Here is a 17,132-nt window from a genome sequence, read left to right as displayed (position 1 = left end):
AAGTAACCGATGATCTGCAACCAACATTAGACGACATATATAACAAGTTATACGATATCGAAGATAAGTATTCCCAGACTTATGGCGATTGTGACTACTTTAAGTCGTTTAGAGAGTACGCCTTGCACAGGCGACAGAACGCAGAGTTTCGTATAACGCATCTCTTCGCAATTGAGCTGAAAGAGAGATACCGACAAGATAATAACAAAAACATTAAATATATTGAAGATTTGATTGAAAAATGCGATGATGATAATGATAGCAATGAGTGTAAGGATAAAGTAAAGAATTCAAAGAAAGAATTAGAAAGGATTAGAATGTTCTTCTGTACTTTCGTAAATGCCGAGCAGGAAGTGATTAATGAATGTAAGAAAGAACCGGATAACGTACAAGAGGGAATTAAGGCAGTTGACAAAAATATTGAGGATGAGTGCAAATGATATGTTAATCATGAGAAAAACTTCAATTATGAACCTGTAACGAATGGTACAAAATTACACTGTTTAAACTTTATAAAAATTTGTTAGTTTATTAATTATCCCATTTGGTCCTGGCTTTTCATAGCAATAATTGCACAGAAAGAAAAGCAAACTTGACAGCCTTACTTTGCGTATTTGTTTGGATTTTCAATTATAGATGTCGCTGCAAGTTCTGTCTAATGACCAAGAGCCAGTGACGGCCAGACTTTCGTCATTTTAGGAAAGAGGAAATTTTGTCCATGTGTTTCTCCAGCACAGGTAAGAACAATCCCCAATTATGAAACCTGGATCGTGGTTCCTTTGGCAGTTAACAGCCAACAAAGATGTAGGTACACATGATGACCTATGTTTCGTTATTTTAGCAAACTCCATTTTGCATATTTTGTTCGTCACATTATTATAACATGCGCTGCTCATTGCCAGTCACCTGGTATGGTTCCAACCCTAGCCAGACACCCCTAAAGTATATTTTTTTTAACTTTTTTACTTTCGTTATATTAGGAAAGCTGAATTTGATACACATTATACAGAGAGCTATAAAACTGTGTTTTCCAGCACGCCAGACAGTTTGGTCGGTTCTATCTGCCTGCCAGACGCATTGAAAGTGTATAAGAGTTGCAAAATTGAATTGTTTATACATGAAATTTTCGCATAATAGTAATTTTATTTCAACAAATATTTAATAATAATCATCACTGTTATCGATATCTCCATTTTCGCCATCTCTGCAACTCCGGTCCGATGTTTGATCGTTATCAATATCGCCTGCTCCAAGACTTCAAATGTTCATTGATTCATACTCGGTGTCAGATGTAAATGAAGCTTTTAATAAAAAAAAAATTGCGCAACTTTGATGCTAGCAGCTTACCACCTTGCAAAAGTGAGCTACTTCAACAATTTTTGCGAGCGAATTATATATGTTGTATATGGAACAACGCCCACATGCAAAACCCAACAACATATGAACCAGCCAACAATGGTTGGGTTCTGGAACAAAACAAATACAATTTTAAATGGTTTGCAGGAGATCAACTACCAAATGATGTCAGTGAATCTCTTAAAACGTTTCCAGGCATGTAAAAATTCTCTACCATTATTTTACATTAATTTGTGACTGTTTACAAGAAAATTAACAAGTTTTTATTTTATTTTTGTATAAACAGACGGAGCAGGCGATATTGATAACGATCAAACATCGGACTGGAGTTGCAGTGATGGCGAAAATGGAGATATCGATAACAGTGATGATTATTATTAAATATTTGTTGAAATAAAATTACTATTATGCGAAAATTTCATGTATAAACAATTCAATTTTTGCAACTCTTATACACTTTCAATGCGTCTGGCAGGATGATAGAACCGACCAAACTGTCTGGCGTGCTGGAAAACACAGTTTTATAGCTCTCTGTATAATGTGTATCAAATTCAGCTTTCCTAATATAACGAAAGTAAAAAAGTTAAAAAAAATATACTTTAGGGGTGTCTGGCTAGGGTTGGAACCATACCAGGTGACTGGCAATGAGCAGCGCATGTTATAATAATGTGACGAACAAAATATGCAAAAATGGAGTTTGCTAAAATAACGAAACATAGGTCATCATGTGTACATCTTTGTTGGCTGTTAACTGCCAAAGGAACCACGATCCAGGTTTCATAATTGGGGATCGTTCTTACCTGTGCTGGAGAAACACATGGACAAAATTTCATCTTTCCTAAAATGACGAAAGTCTGGCCGTCACTGGCTCTTGGTCTACATGGTTGGTTTTAGTACTAGTAGCTTCCCGGGTGAAATTTTAACAACTTCTTGACTACATTTAAAAAATAAGAGCTGCGGTCTTACTTATAAGTTATAAAATTGGTGAGAGTACAAATACATCTGTATATGTTAGAATAAAAATAAAATATCTATAAATCACTAAAGTTAATATTTAAACAAAGACCGACAAATCGCAAAGTAATAAAAAAACATGAAGGTAGAAATTACGTTGGCGTCGCAAAAAATAACCCGCACACGCAAATTCTATAGCTCCGGTTGTTTTATCTTGCGCACAGTCATACACGAATACCAACGCTTTATTAGAGACTTCCACGTTGAATGTGGTTGAATGCTACAATACGGACACCCGAATGACAGTGTAATATCTCAGCGAGTGTATTGCCATTACCTATCGTGCTTTGTACGTCCATCGCGGCGTTAATTCTTTTCGTTCCAATCGACACAATCGAATATCGACCGCGAGTGAGACCAGCCTACAGGAATTCGATGTGGGAAGGCGGTCGCGCATGTCCTTACACAACGCGACATGTAAGAGATATGACGAGTATGCGATTTGCTGCCGGATTGTGAAGCATGTAGTGCGAAACATTTTATAATTTTCTCATAAACTTGCAGATTGCAGATTGGCCGGCACTCTGTTTGAAACATGCGCAGCTGGTATTATTACACCATCAATCTTTATCTCTAAATGTAGCCAATCAAGGAACATAATAACAGTAGGCAACAACGTGCATGTTTAATGCAGAAATGCGGGCATGCGCAATCCTGCTTTGTTATTAAGCGTTGAATAATAGGCGAGTCGAGATGATGATTTAAGCGTTTTATTCAGCGCGAAGTCATGTTAGAGAACTTTGTTCTACTTGCTAAGAAGAAAATATTTAGACAACACTAAAAGCACCCAGCTAATGTAGTGCAAAAATAAATTTAAACAAAAAAAAACTTTTTCTTGTGATAAACATCTTTCTTTACCTAAATAAATAAAATCAATCAACGATTAGCATTCGAATTGTTTCCGGCTGAAAACACATAAAATTGATTGATGGCGAATGAAATAATTCTCATTTACATAATTTGGAGTTGGCATGCGATGGACAGGAACGTGTTGTATGTGCAAGTGGAACGAACCCAACAGGTAAATTTAGCGCCCTGTTATTATGAAATTTATGACTTTCGCTTTTATTTTTGCTTTTACTTTTCTGTCGCGGTTCGCTTTTGTTGGTTTATTTGTGCATTTAAATATCCATATATGAATATATGCCTAATAGTAGAAAAGGAATAAAAGCTGCTGCTATTTTTAACCACAGTAAGATTATATTCAAGCTATATTCGTTTTATTAGTTTCAATTAATTAGAATTTTAGATAAAATTGGGTAGAATATACGTCAATCTTAATTTTAGTGCATATAAAGCACATTGTTTATGATAAGCTTTGCCGCAACGGCCATGAATAAAAAGAAGACAAGCAATTTTTATGACACCCATCAACGCAATCACAATGCCTGCGACGCAGGATAATAAATCACTTTCAAATAACTTACTGTCCACTGAATAATAAAAAAATTAAAACACTTGGATGAATAGTTTTTTTTAGGGATGCTATCAGTAAAAATATTATAATTATTTGCTCTGTATCAATATGGCAAGCCACTTCAAAGAGACACACTGAAAATAAAGCAAAAGGACACAAAGCTTTTTCGGGCAAGGTGCTAATTAAGTTGGATTCAATAATAAAGGAGTAAGAGGCGTGTAAATGGCATGGAACGGACGTTCGAAAAGCTTCTGTTTGACGTTGGCGGATGCGAAGAGCTCGCCGCACAAAGGCGCAGAGCACACAGAAGATGTATTAGCGTAAATAACGCGAACAAAAGGAATGGACCAGCGTAAAAAGCTCTCGAAATCTCACGGAGGTAAAAAGGGAAGCAGAGCCCGAAAGAAAACGAAAGCCACGCAAAGCATATTCAGCGGATAAAAACCGAAATTGACACAATTAAAAATACAAAAAGCGAACGCCCGAAGCTTTTGATTCAAGATAACATTGGTCAGGATTATTGATTTCGGCGCATATAATTTACGTATATAAAAAGTTAATTCAATTTGTTTACACACTCGGTAGCTTTGAAACATCTGAAACCCTAATGAAAACCGAGTCGCACCAAAAAAAGCAACTGTCAATTAGCAGCCGAAAAATAAAGGGTCTCAGATCGCGTCGACCACGCATCACTTAACTTGTTATTCAACTTATTATCTGCATACAAAACGAGAGCCTCTATAAATTCTACAAATTGACATTTTTGGAGGCCGTCTTCTCGATGAACACGCATTTTTAAACTCTTTCAAGCTAATGTAAAATTAGTTTTGAAGTCATTTTAGTCAATTTAAAAATATTTTTGTAAACACCCTGTAATATTGATACGAATAAAACAAAGATATATACCATGACAGTTTGAATATACATAAAGCACATGTCAATACCAACGTTTAAAGCACAAAGAACAACTGGATTGGAAAAAAGATCGAAAAACGCAGAAAAAAAGTCGCAAATTGTAAGGATCCAGACAGGACATTCATAATACGTTGCATGATTTATTTTTGCAGCGTGCAGCTTGTTCACAATATGCGCCTTCCAAAGAAATAAGTTTAATTGGCGAAGAATTATAATGCGCATTAAATGATAATAAAATGTTTGCCCGCGTGAAGGATGCGAATGGTGGAACGTCGGTGAAGTCGTGCGAGCGTTTTGTCGTTTGTTTTAAAGACCCACGCCACTGTGGCTTTGCTTATATTGCGATCATTAATCTATGTTGATGTATCTACTATAGGCGTAATTGAATGATTCGACGGTTGGTAAAAAGTGGGCCTTGCTCGATTGGAAAATTGTTTAATTTCAATTTACCACTGCGGGCTTGCGAGCGCGCAACGAAATGCCCATTGATCATCGTAGCTAAATGTCTGTTATTATTGCAGTACACGTGGTACGGGGAGCGGGGAATTTGAGACTACGAAGAGGCAAAAGAAGACATTTCTCGATTGGTCTGGCCGTTTAGACAAGAAGACATATCGAGATGGTTCTTTGTTTAATTAAGCGTAAAAACAAAGCGGTGGACGCGGACTGATTGTATCGAAATGAAGAAGTTTATAATCGCACAGCAGAGATGGGAATCTAGATAATTCTGTTGTTTGTTTTATAGAAGAGAGTTTTTAAATTTATTTTAAATCCAAAAGAACTAGCTATATTTTAGGAATTATAATAAAAAAGGAAAGATGATGAAAAATATTAATTTTACCAAAAAGTAAATGTTTTTTGTTGTTACTGAGACAACTTTTTGGTAGTAAAAGTCCTTTAAGGACAAAATCACCTACAATTACAAAAAACTTCAAGAAGTTGTATAAAAATGGATTACAAACAAAAACTGCGATAAATTTAAATAACAACTTGAATTACTCAAATTAACATCTTGTTAAATTTTGTGGAGGCGCTGAGCTTAATATATACATACACAAAATAACCCTATGTAATAATCCCACCCAATTTAACCCTATGATCAGAATCATGTATTTTTGGATTTTGTTAATAATACACTACTTGCATAAAGCTCAAATAAAGCTTGCAATTTTCTACGCTTAAGCGCCGCAACTAAACGTTAGAATTTACTATTGGAGAGAGAGTCAGACGCGTGTGGTAGGCACGAACCCACCATTTCCGAAGCGTTCGCGCGCGTTCCTTCGACGCCGTGCAAAGCCAGAGCGGCGCGAGAACGCGAGAGCGTAACAGCGGCGCCGAGAGTCGTCTTTTTCACGTAATCGCGTAAACCAGCCACCGCGAGACGCGCGAAACGCAGGAAAGCCGGGCGTGCGTTGCACATGTAGTCCCTTCATCAAATATGTGCATTATTAGAATAGTTCACGATCAACAATAAATTGGCATTTTTTAAAGTAAACACCTGTGAACATCCTAGTGCAAAATTTCTATGGATACTGTGCGAGTTGTGTAAAGTGAGGGGCGAAAAGTTTTGGAATTTAATGTGCGTTCGCCGTTAGACGTCATTATAATTTAAGGTAAATTGAAAACGTTTTTCCTGCGATAAAATATTAAGTAATAAAATCTAAAATATCATCATCGATGCGGATTCCAATCCGGTGTGCGCGAGTAGAGAAATAAGTATTGAATAACTTAAGTCGCTTTGAAGTTACGTTAAGTTACTTAAGTCAACATGTTACTGAGTCAAGCCGCTGAGCGTTGCGTCGTCGAGCGAACACTTTCTACTCGCGCCGCCGCGATTACGATTCGAAATGCGACGTGTGTTCCTTTGCGTCCTCGGCGTACGATTCTCTTCTCTTGGTTAATCCGTAAATTGTTACCGCCGAGTCCTCACAGGAGAGTCTGGACTCTTCAAAGACTCAGCCTTACCGCATGCACTCAAAACTTTATAAACACTTGCAGGTGTAGAGACGAGGCGTGTAACTATGCTTAGAAAATCATTTCGAGAGTGCAGCATGAGTGGCATGCGTGCTCGAGCGTGCATACGGACACTTTGGAGATTACTCAAACGGCTCAAATCTTATGTAACAAGTTTGTGCCTTGGTGCAAGACTCACGTCCATCAATGTCTCATGCAGAATAGCATCATCAGCTTTGAGGAGTTCTTACTTGTTCAAGTTTATTACTTTAAACGGACGTTTGGATGTTTATGATGATGATTGCTCATTTTTATAAGCTGACATAATCTAATTAAGCAATTAAAACATCAAACTAAAGGTAAAATTGCCTAAAGTTTAATTATTGTATATGCAACCCACGTAGCATTGACATTTACATTAATGTATTGCAATTTTCAATATCATTTTTAAATATTACTCTTAGTTTTCAAAAACAAATTATTTTTCTAAATAAATAAATAACAGTTATAATAGCAAACTCATCGCTTTTAAATCAAGACGATTAACATTTGAAAGTGCGAAATTATTCAATAGCTTAATTAAAACTCTAATGGTATCCTTTTAATTTAAATAAAGCTATAAACAAAAAAGTTAAATTGCCGTTACACTTTTCAATTTTTTGTTTGTCAATATTGTTATTTATTACTATTGAAAAATACTTGAATCATATTGAATTGGGAGTGCTTAAATAATGATTTTTCTTTTAATTAGTTAAATGAATCCGAACTAAACGAAAGAGACGAAACACGTGCTAGAATATTAATTAGTAATGTACTGCGATAAATCAAACCGGACGATCTTATTACCTTAAAGAGTGTTAGAGAGTAGCTACACTTCATGGACATTAGAAACATTAGGATATTAAACCGATTAACTGCGGGCTTAGTATTTTTAATGACTGTTCATTTAAATACGGATGATTAATGCTCAGGCACCTAGAAATGTTTCCTCAGAAAAAAATGAGTTGTATTTTACAGAAAAAATTTGAAATTGTGAATGAGTCATCCAATTTTCTAAGTACCTGCTGTTTAAATCTGTTCAATAATGTTGGGAAAAAATAGAAAATTTGCAATATAAGTTGAGTGTGCTTAGAAACATAATAAATAAACAAGAAAAGTTTTAAAAAAATTATTTTTTGTTGATTGCTTTGCGATATACAAATATTTTCTATAAAATCTCTGCAGACACTTGAACTTAAGTGGAAATAAATGTATTTCTTTCATGTGTACACTATAGATTTATTGTAACCAACGATTGCGGTTCTTTTTAATGATATCATCTGTAATATCTGCACTTGCTGTGAAAATTTGGCCGCAATGATTTGTCCAGCTGTTTGACTCCCAGATGCAGAGTACCACACCGCGCCTAGCCCGCGCGAAGAACAAATGCGCGCATTAAAAATACAGTTACGACTTATTTATTCTCAACACCGCGCTGAGTGCGGATTCTGTGTGAGGCTCTTTAACGGCCGGTTGTGTCGCACTTTTTTACATCTTTATGATGAAGACAAGATCGTTCTCATTAAGTCATCCGCGCGGTTCCAAGTACCGCCGTACCTCAACTAAAGCATTTTTATGTTGTGCACTTAAGTAATTTTTTAACTGCCAAATTCTTAAAACTCCGAGGTGTGAAATGACATGCACAAAATACAAATGAATGAGTAATTTATTCAATAAGTTAGCAATTTCATTGGAATTGCTAAAGTAATTGCGGTATGATTTGATGTGCTTGTAGAGTAGGTAGATTCAATTTAGCAACTGAGCGCAACAAGCCACTTCACATGCAAATGATGCGCGTAAAGTTCGCGTAAGCAAAGTTAACGTTTCGTTAAGATCTCACACGTTTGTGTAATTCGTAATTATTCACCGGGCACAATGCGTTGCAACACGTCGCAATCGCGTTCATCGCATTCAACTCGCGTTGTATGCAGCGCAGATTACCCAAAGAAGATTTATTTATTAGCTACGTTTTCATGGCATTTATGTGCTTTTCCTACAAGTTTAAAACCTGCAGCAGTTGCTTACGTCTTAATTCTTGCTCCTAAAATTTCAACTTTAAATACCTCGCAAAGTTTTTATTTTAAACGAATGCAGTTTTAACTAAAACAACTTAAATAGCAGTGCTGGTTGTGGTCTTATGGGCCAAAGAAGACATTACGTAAGCTAGAATGTTGTGAACGTTGTGTTATTTCCGTTATTTGCAATTTCATGCTTTTGTGCCTTTCGGCGCAGCGGCGCGCGCCTGACTTGCCCAACTAACCCAACGAAAGACTCATCCAACCATCAAACTGACGTCTGTCTGGCCCTGGAATGAGTTGAGAACATTCTAATGCTTGAATTTCAAACGAAACCTAATGCCGTCCTGCGTGTACGCACACGCAAATACCCAGGAAAGATGTGTTTATTCTGTTACTAATCACACGAGTTCCGACGCCATTTGCATAATAATAATAACTGACTCCAACTGACAGAACAAACACTCATTTTGATAACTTCTTTCGCTACCAAAGAACGGACTTGTGAAATACGTAATTGTTGTACGGTTATAAAATACCGAATATTATCTAATCATATTATCGAATAACTTGTAACATCCGACTAAGTTTCTTTAAATATACGAGCCCGGTGAAAGTATGACAAGAATAAAATTATTTCTATTTATAGCGAATATTTACAGTTCATTCAAGGCATTTTTCTATAATTTTATGATTTTTATTTTATTTCTCTTTACTCCACATGTTAACTGTTTTTATTCTGCGCTTTAATGAGAGGTAAATGTTGAATCTTGCTAACAAGATTTAATAATTCCATTGAAATCTATGTCAACGGGTTTTATTATTTACTTTTTTTGTCGAAGTCGCAAACCGTTTGCAAATTTCTTGTTCTGAGATTTGTCTATTGTTAACTAAACTTACTAATATTCATGATAAATGCTAATAACTTGAAACGTACACAACGAAATTACATTTGAATATGAATAGACTGTAGGAAATAAAACGTGACATACGCGAATATGTGCGTGATGTCATAGTGAATATTAAATCTATTCACAACGAACGGTTTATTATTGACTTGACACGTTTACCAATTTTACCTGTGCATAAAAATTAAGTATTTCGATAAATATCTGATCTTTTAAACCTAAAATAATTTCATCTTGGTAAAGAATAAGACATTAATTTGACAGCTTATGTTTAAATAGCATGTCTGCCGTAATTTATACATCCAATCATTAATACTACCACGATGTTCGTGTAAAAATAAATTCATTAACTTTTTAATGACATAATAAGTTGAAAATAAAAGTGATGAACTTTGAGTCGCGCTGGATCGTGCTGAAAGGCGACGGACGCCATCAACCTTTACCTTTTTAGCTTTAAGTAATCCAGTGTAAAACAGAAAACAAACAATACAACAACAAGGCCTGGCCTACAGTACTCTCGCGGAGTAATCAAGTTGGAAGCAACGAAGCAACTAACGTCGATAACATTATAATAGTAATCATTATACATATGTTGTAGCTACAATCATGCTTTTTGCATGCGTCTTGTAACTAGTTTGTGCGTCGTCGCTGTTAATTGTGCTCGTACTACATACACGTGCTTGTTTAAATTATTATCGCATTATACATTTTAGTTTAAGGCTACGAATGGACGAATCTATGCGCTGGAGTTAATAAGATTTGCAAATAAGTTAAGTAGATTTATTTGGGTAGTGATTAAATTGCGAAATACTAGTATACCTATTTATTCTTAGGCTTATAACGCCATCTGTGTCTGGATTATACAACTAAAACTATGATAAAATGTCAATATCAACTTTTTTCTTTAATTTTACACCTTTAAAATTATTTTTTTGCAACAAAAAGTACTCTATATGCTTTTACTTTGTCAAAATTATCTTTTCGCCAAAATTTATCAAAATTCGCTGAGTGGTTTACACGTGAAAGCGTCACAAACATATAAAAAATACTTTTTATGGTTCTACATGCAGACCATTGCAGCGTGTAAAATTATAGTTACAACACGAGTCGGTTAGTGGAACTTGTGTTGGATTGACGCGGTAGTTACCCAGAAGTTGTCAAGGCTGAATTATTTCATTATGTTTTACATTATTTATGGATCAAATTTAAGCACACACAAAAAGAGTTAATTTAAATCGAAATTATGCGACTTAATTCAGATTTCGATTGGTATTAAACTCTGGTATATGTTTCGATGAAATCGAAAGTGGACCAACCCAAAAACACCAACAGCTGTTCCACTGTTGCAGCTTGTGCACGCGATTGTAATACCCGGCGGAGTGTTACGACATAGTCGACAACAGCAGAGTGTTCGCAGCGTTGTACAAAGCAACTAGCAACAAGTTGGATGAATGAAATTGAAATACGTGCAATACGTGCGAGCACATTTGTGCTCGTGCATGAATATTCTACGAGCATTTCAGGCGTTTCAAATTTGAAATGAAATCGAGATCGGCGCAGGGGATAAGCGCCACTGCATCCGTGAGTTGAGAACTGGCACAAAAGGCATCTCCAAGGCACGCCAAGTCAATTTCCATTCGCAAATTTTAAATGAAAGAAAAAACGAAATTTAAATCAAAATTTTAAATTAATTGAATAATTGAAGCCTTGGTCCAGTTAAAGAAATGTGTGAATGAAATAATAAGTTTCTCTAATTGAATGCTTATTATTATAATAATTATAATTCCAAAGAGCAAAGAATCAAGATTGTAATGAATTTATAGTGTTCATTGTCGGTAGGTGTTGTTAACGATCGCATTAAATCGTTCCAGCACACAACAATTTGTTGTTTTAGGCGACACCAAGGTTGCAAATCTTATTGTTTAACAGTTATACTGCTGGACATTGTTGTTCTCGTACTGCACCAGCGGAACGTTGGTGGAAGTTGCACAATTCGTATTAATTCTTCAAGTTATTAGCATTAAATTACGCCATGACTTTCAAATTTCATCCTTCACATCCCACCATAATAATTTTGCAACAAAACGATTTAAATCTTTCCAATATATTAACTAGGACCTGTTAAATTCAAAAATGAAAGTATTTTAGTGTTAATCAACGCCTAATTAAATTATTAATCGGATAAGTTAATATTTACTCGACTGTTGCGTTTTTTTACACACAAACCTAATTTTTACAACTCAATTATTAATAATTAACGAAATTATGTGCTGCGTTTTAATATGCTGACGGCGTCTAAAGGCATAATTAATTTGTTGTTAATTAGAGCACGGCACACGCGATGCTTTGGCATTCCGTCCGTTGATGGTTTTCCGGACGGTTTGCTCCGGTTCCTCGTTTACGCCGAAATTCGTTTCACGCCTGTTTGATTCTCGGTTCTTTATTGTATTATTCAATATTGCTCATTAACACATCGCAAACTTTCTTTCAGTTTGCATCTAAGCGCAAACTGTTAATTTAGTTTTGTTTACTTGCCAACTTGCATCAAAACTAATCAGGAAAGTGAATATTGTACAAAATGATTGCTTGTATTGCTTGAGTGATTTTATTTTCACTCTTTGCTACACTTATCCAACGATTTCACTTTTTATCGCGTTATAAATCACTTTTTATTGTTGCTTTTGTTGCGCTTTGTTTAGAATCTTCTTCCGCCCAACTTTCTTACTTAATTAAATGATTAATTTGTTAAATTTGTGTCTTCCCAAGCGTAAAATTAGAATAATCAATATTATTTCAGTATCTGTTTCTCTTACCGGCAGAAAATTGTATGATCGTATGCAAAATGATTTCCGGGTGAAATTTGCACCGCTGCACGTTGGGCCCGAAGCGTTGTCGATTGGAATTGTTCATGCTCGAAACAGATTATACATGCATGCATGCAAAGCGGATGGAAAGAAAACAAATCGTAGGAGCTTAGCGCGCCATGGACACGACCAGGCGCAAGATGGAATTCATTCAATGTGCATTCGGCTCATTCATTCGCGAATGTGTTCTAAAGAAGCGTCGATCTATGCTTAATGCGCAATTTACCATGAGTTACGAGGAGAAGATGTTCGGGTCAGAAAGCGTTCGTTAATAAATCGCAAAATCGTTATGAGGTTAGACCTCTTCCGCTTACTCCAATGTTTCAACATTGTGTGTGAAGAATAACTTTCGTTTTTGTTGAAATGAAATTATATAAACTGAGTATATTCTCACTTTCCATCTTCCTGTATACTTTGTACTTTATGATCACAAAACGTAGCATCGCCTTTGGCGTCGCTGACGATGGAAAACTTACGACTTTCCGTTGAGTAGCTCGCCGTTTTTGCTGTTTGGATCATGCTCTCGAACAAGTCGGCTTGTAACGATACGAGTTCACATTGACGTCGTGCATGGCTCGGATAGTCGAGCACCTACAACTAAACCAAATTGAAAACTACGGATTACGATGATTACAATAAGACCACCTATGCACTGTGGAGAACAACTGCCTTGCAAAGGAAACATTTCAAACAATGTTACTTACATTGGATGTAGTTGGCAAGTTCTCGGGGGCACACACGCTTGCAGCACACTACTATACTGCACTACTGCAGCTCTGCGACTGCAGCAGTCATTTATGTGTATTGGGTTGCATAAGTTATCTATAAACGCCTTTATTGACGACTGAAATAGTTTTACCCTATGAAAGTAAATCATTTATATATAATTATCTTTCATTGTTACTAATTAAACTTTAACACAACGTGTAAAATATAACAATTCCTCATGAAACAAGACTTCATTGTTATTTGCTTTCGTCAAGAGCAAAAAACAGTAGAAACGGATAAAGATCTGTAACTATTCGCAAGTGCTGTGTTCATGGTTCATTTTATTGCAGGCTGGTGAACACATTTCAATCACAATGGGCCGTTGTGTTCATGTTAAGTGAATACAAAAGTGCAGGATTAAACAGAACGTAACTAAAATAAGAGCAAAATAATCAACGCTCAACTGGTGTGTATGTGGATAGTGCATAGTATTCTGTCAAATGCAGCGGTGGAAAGTTTAAATTTTTATTTGTGTAATTCACAGGCTGCAAAACGTTTATTAACATCCGAAAGTATCTCAAACTCAAAGGAAACATCGCGTTGCACAGAGAGAAGATAGAGAAGTGAGGCTGGCGGTTTCAGATCGTTGCTCTCGCATTGTTTAGTTCGTACTCTTCTTTCCTCGCGCCCGCCTCTTGGGCGTTTGTGCCGGTGTTCATCGAAGAAAGCTTCACTTTTTTCTTCGACTCGCTGCTTCCTTTGATGTGAGAGAACTCCGCAGAGTGTTGAAACAAAAGGAATTACGCAAATTAAGTGCGACCGAAGCTAAGAAAAACAAATTAAAAGACGAATGTTAGAAGCGCGTGCATTTAAAAGCGCGGTGGTACACAAACGAAACGATAATAGTTTTGCAGCAATGCAACAACGTTAAGAAGAAGTTCTAAAATGTAATTTTGATTTGTCATAAGCAATGCGCATGATATTAATTTTGACATTTTACTGCCATCATTAAAAGGCAGTTGATTTATTTGTCCATTTGCTCATGCAATGATGACGCAGCCATCTAGGAAAAGGATATACAACCAGGAGAAGAAGTGTATAAACAAACGAAACAACTAAGTCTGCAGGAAACACAAGAACATTAACGAAGTTCGTAAAATTTAGCAAAGTTTAGCAGAATTCCGAACACCATAAAAATAAATGGTACTAAAATGTGGTTTTTTTCGCGTTTACAGAACATAGATTTAGATTTAAAGTTAAAATTGACTTGAAGAAGATCAAGAGGTACAAGGAAATTAAACAAGTGGAATTTTAGCTAACTGCAGGAAGCGGTAAAGTGTACAAGCAATGTGAAGTGTAAAACTTGTAAGATAATTGTCAGCTTCCGTTTGTTAGAAGAATAAAACAGAGAATTAACAAAGTCCTTAGCAAATATCATTAGTATTAAAACCAGACATTTTTATTTCTGAGTTTTTGCGCAGTTTTACCCAAATATGATGTTAATTAACGCAATAAACTGTATGTTGTATGATCTTATTGTACCAACAACAATTCGCATAAATTGAATGGACTGTAAGACACAATGTAAACAAATGCACATCTAAAATCCATTAAACTTGTCCCTAATTGCAGTTGGAAAGCACTTTATAAATTGCTGTCTATTTATTTGCGTAAAATGACTCCGCGGGTTGAATCAAGACAGAAATACTTTCAAACTCTTGAACAAACACAATTCGCAAATGTAAGTAATCCGAGAGTACGCTGAAATCGTTCGTTGGAATGTTTCTGGGTCATGAAACTTGCTCATTTTTCAGTCGCATCAATTTTTCCACTTCTTCAGCATCAATTATTGTACATTTAAACTGTTGCAATGTTGCTTTGTTATTGTTGCTTTAGTTTTGCTATTGTTATTGTTATTGTTGTCCTGCGAAATTTTATTGTTACAATTATTATGCGTTCATTATTTTTCGTGCGAAGAATTGCGTTATTAAGCAGATTCTTTGAATTTGCTCCTGAATAGGTGTTATCTTTTCTCATTCACTTAAATCTATTTGTTCTGCTGTATATTTAAACGTCAAAAACATTCATAAGGACAAAAGTTTTAATGAAAATATTTTAAAATTAAAAAATATACTCTATAAAGTTTAAAATATAAAAATTGAATAGCAATCATAAATCGATAGGAATTCCAATGAATTTCCAAGCTGTCCAATATTTTATCATGCATGATTGCTTGATTGCCCGATACGAAGCGCAATGCGCGACGCGCGAAGCCAATGTTTGTCTAATTTTATTTATTTTGCGAAATGCCTTCGCCTGTTTATTACTCGCTTATTATTATGTTGTTCGACGCACGGCGCGCAGCTCGTGTGGCGATCGCGCTTGGATTCTTCGCATGAATGATCAAGACTCGCAACTCAACTGCATCAAAGAGCGCATCAGGCATCAAGTATCAGGACCTGCCTCAACCAAGAACCGCGCGACCCTGCAAAGGAGCAAAGCAATTTCTTTCACTCGCGCTCTGAGCTTATTTATTTTCAAAGGGCAAAAATATTTCTAAACTTAAGCAATAATTTTAATAAACACCGCATGTTTCCCAAACAGAATTAATTTACCTTGTTAAATTATTTGTGTATAACAACCTGTGTATAACATACTTTGAAGTTTACAAGCTGGTCTTACAAACGTGTAAAACCCGAGCGCCAGGAACGCGCTGGTTTTAATAAGGCAATAAGGAAATGGATGAATATAATAAACGCGCATTGCAATGCACGCAGCACGACGCGAAAGCCCGGAAAGTAACGTAAGACGACAAAGGAAGGGACTTCCAAGCGAAGTATCTATTATTGCATTAGTTACACAAAACAAAACTCACGCGGGAATGGTAGTCAAGAAGCAAGTCGTTAATGCTGGATCTTAAGCCTAATGGAGCTTTACGCTACGTGCATTAAACAAACGACAAGGAAACATTTTATTTTGTTCCATCCAAGGTGTGTCAATGTCAATGCTGGTCAGATATTCTATTACACCGTTGAAATGTACACAGAAATGTGATAATATTAACACTAAAGAGGTGTAATGTCATCGTGCGTAATGTTTCCGGGATTCTTTGAATTATTCAAAGAATAATTGTCGAAATTATTTTCTTCGTAGTTATCTCCGTAAGTATCAACTAATTATCCATGTTTATCGCTTTTATCTCGTCGACATGCAAAGTCGTGTAATAAACTGAAATAATTAAACTATTTCATGTACCTATGCATCGTTCTCAGCGGGCGCATGCAAAGCTTTCATCAATAATAATTATAATTATAAATTACGGGCGTAATAAAGATGATTAGATCTTATTAGCCAACTAAACAGGCGAAATTAAATCAGCGATTTCCTATTTGTATCCACTTTACAACCGTTTACTGCTCATGCTTTCAATCACATGATTTTTTGTTTGGTTGTTTTGCCTCGCAGCAATTGATTTACATGTTTTAATCGTAATTTCTTACGTTCTAGTTGCTTCCTACGTTAGATGACTGAGTGGTTTTTAATCGGTGCACAGCGCAGAAAAGTGGGCAACATTTTAATCTGCGCAAAAACGTTCCGAGTAATTTATTCAAATAAAAAGAAATGTAACGCTTTGAGTGCGCTGCTTGTGAATCGAGTGGCACGCAGCGCATTTGAATAATTGAAATAATTCCGAAATTATGTAACAGCGCTCGTGGTCGTAAATGCTCGCCGGTTATTTAATAGTGTTTGTAACAAAAACAGTGTGCGGAATTGTGGGTCTGCGTCAACTTTGCATTCTCCCGAGACGAATGGGAGTACTCGTATGTATGCTACGTATTTACTACTTGTTGGGAAAGGAAGACATTCGGAAGAGAATGCTCATGTAACCAGTCGTAGTTGTAGCGGAACGATGCGACGGAACATGCAGAGACGCCCGGGCGAA

The 17,132-nt window shown here is 36.0% G+C and overlaps 1 protein-coding gene and 1 long non-coding RNA gene across 5 annotated transcripts in view; one reads left to right on the top strand and one right to left on the bottom strand.

Moving 5' to 3' along the window:
* Positions 1 to 1,145: 1,145 nt before the first annotated feature.
* On the bottom strand, positions 1,146 to 13,276 carry LOC135800258 (uncharacterized). 2 transcript variants are annotated; one of them, XR_010550129.1, is made up of 3 exons: positions 13,186 to 13,276; positions 12,958 to 13,078; positions 1,146 to 1,466 (listed from the first exon to the last, which is right to left on the bottom strand). It is a non-coding gene; the product is annotated as an uncharacterized lncRNA (long non-coding RNA). The 2 variants fall into 2 exon arrangements; XR_010550130.1 differs by lacking the exon at positions 1,146 to 1,466 and adding an exon at positions 11,458 to 11,735.
* Positions 5,991 to 17,132, top strand: part of pot (zona pellucida domain protein papillote) — a 33,673-nt gene continuing 22,531 nt past the window's right edge. For all 3 annotated transcript variants that reach the window (XM_065313428.1, XM_065313427.1, XM_065313426.1), the window contains exon 1: positions 5,991 to 6,315. The gene's annotated coding sequence lies outside the window, so the exon portion shown is untranslated. The remainder of the gene's footprint in view (positions 6,316 to 17,132) is intronic.

The sequence above is a fragment of the Atheta coriaria genome, unplaced genomic scaffold (assembly GCF_025399875.1).
Source record: "Atheta coriaria isolate IRGN ID8LTWV9N9 unplaced genomic scaffold, Caltech_Dcor_3.1 hic_scaffold_10_pilon, whole genome shotgun sequence".
In the NCBI taxonomy this organism is placed as follows: Eukaryota; Metazoa; Arthropoda; class Insecta; order Coleoptera; family Staphylinidae; genus Dalotia; species Dalotia coriaria.
The sequence above is the reverse complement of the archived record's forward strand: the minus strand, read 5'-3'. Positions and strand labels throughout refer to the sequence as shown.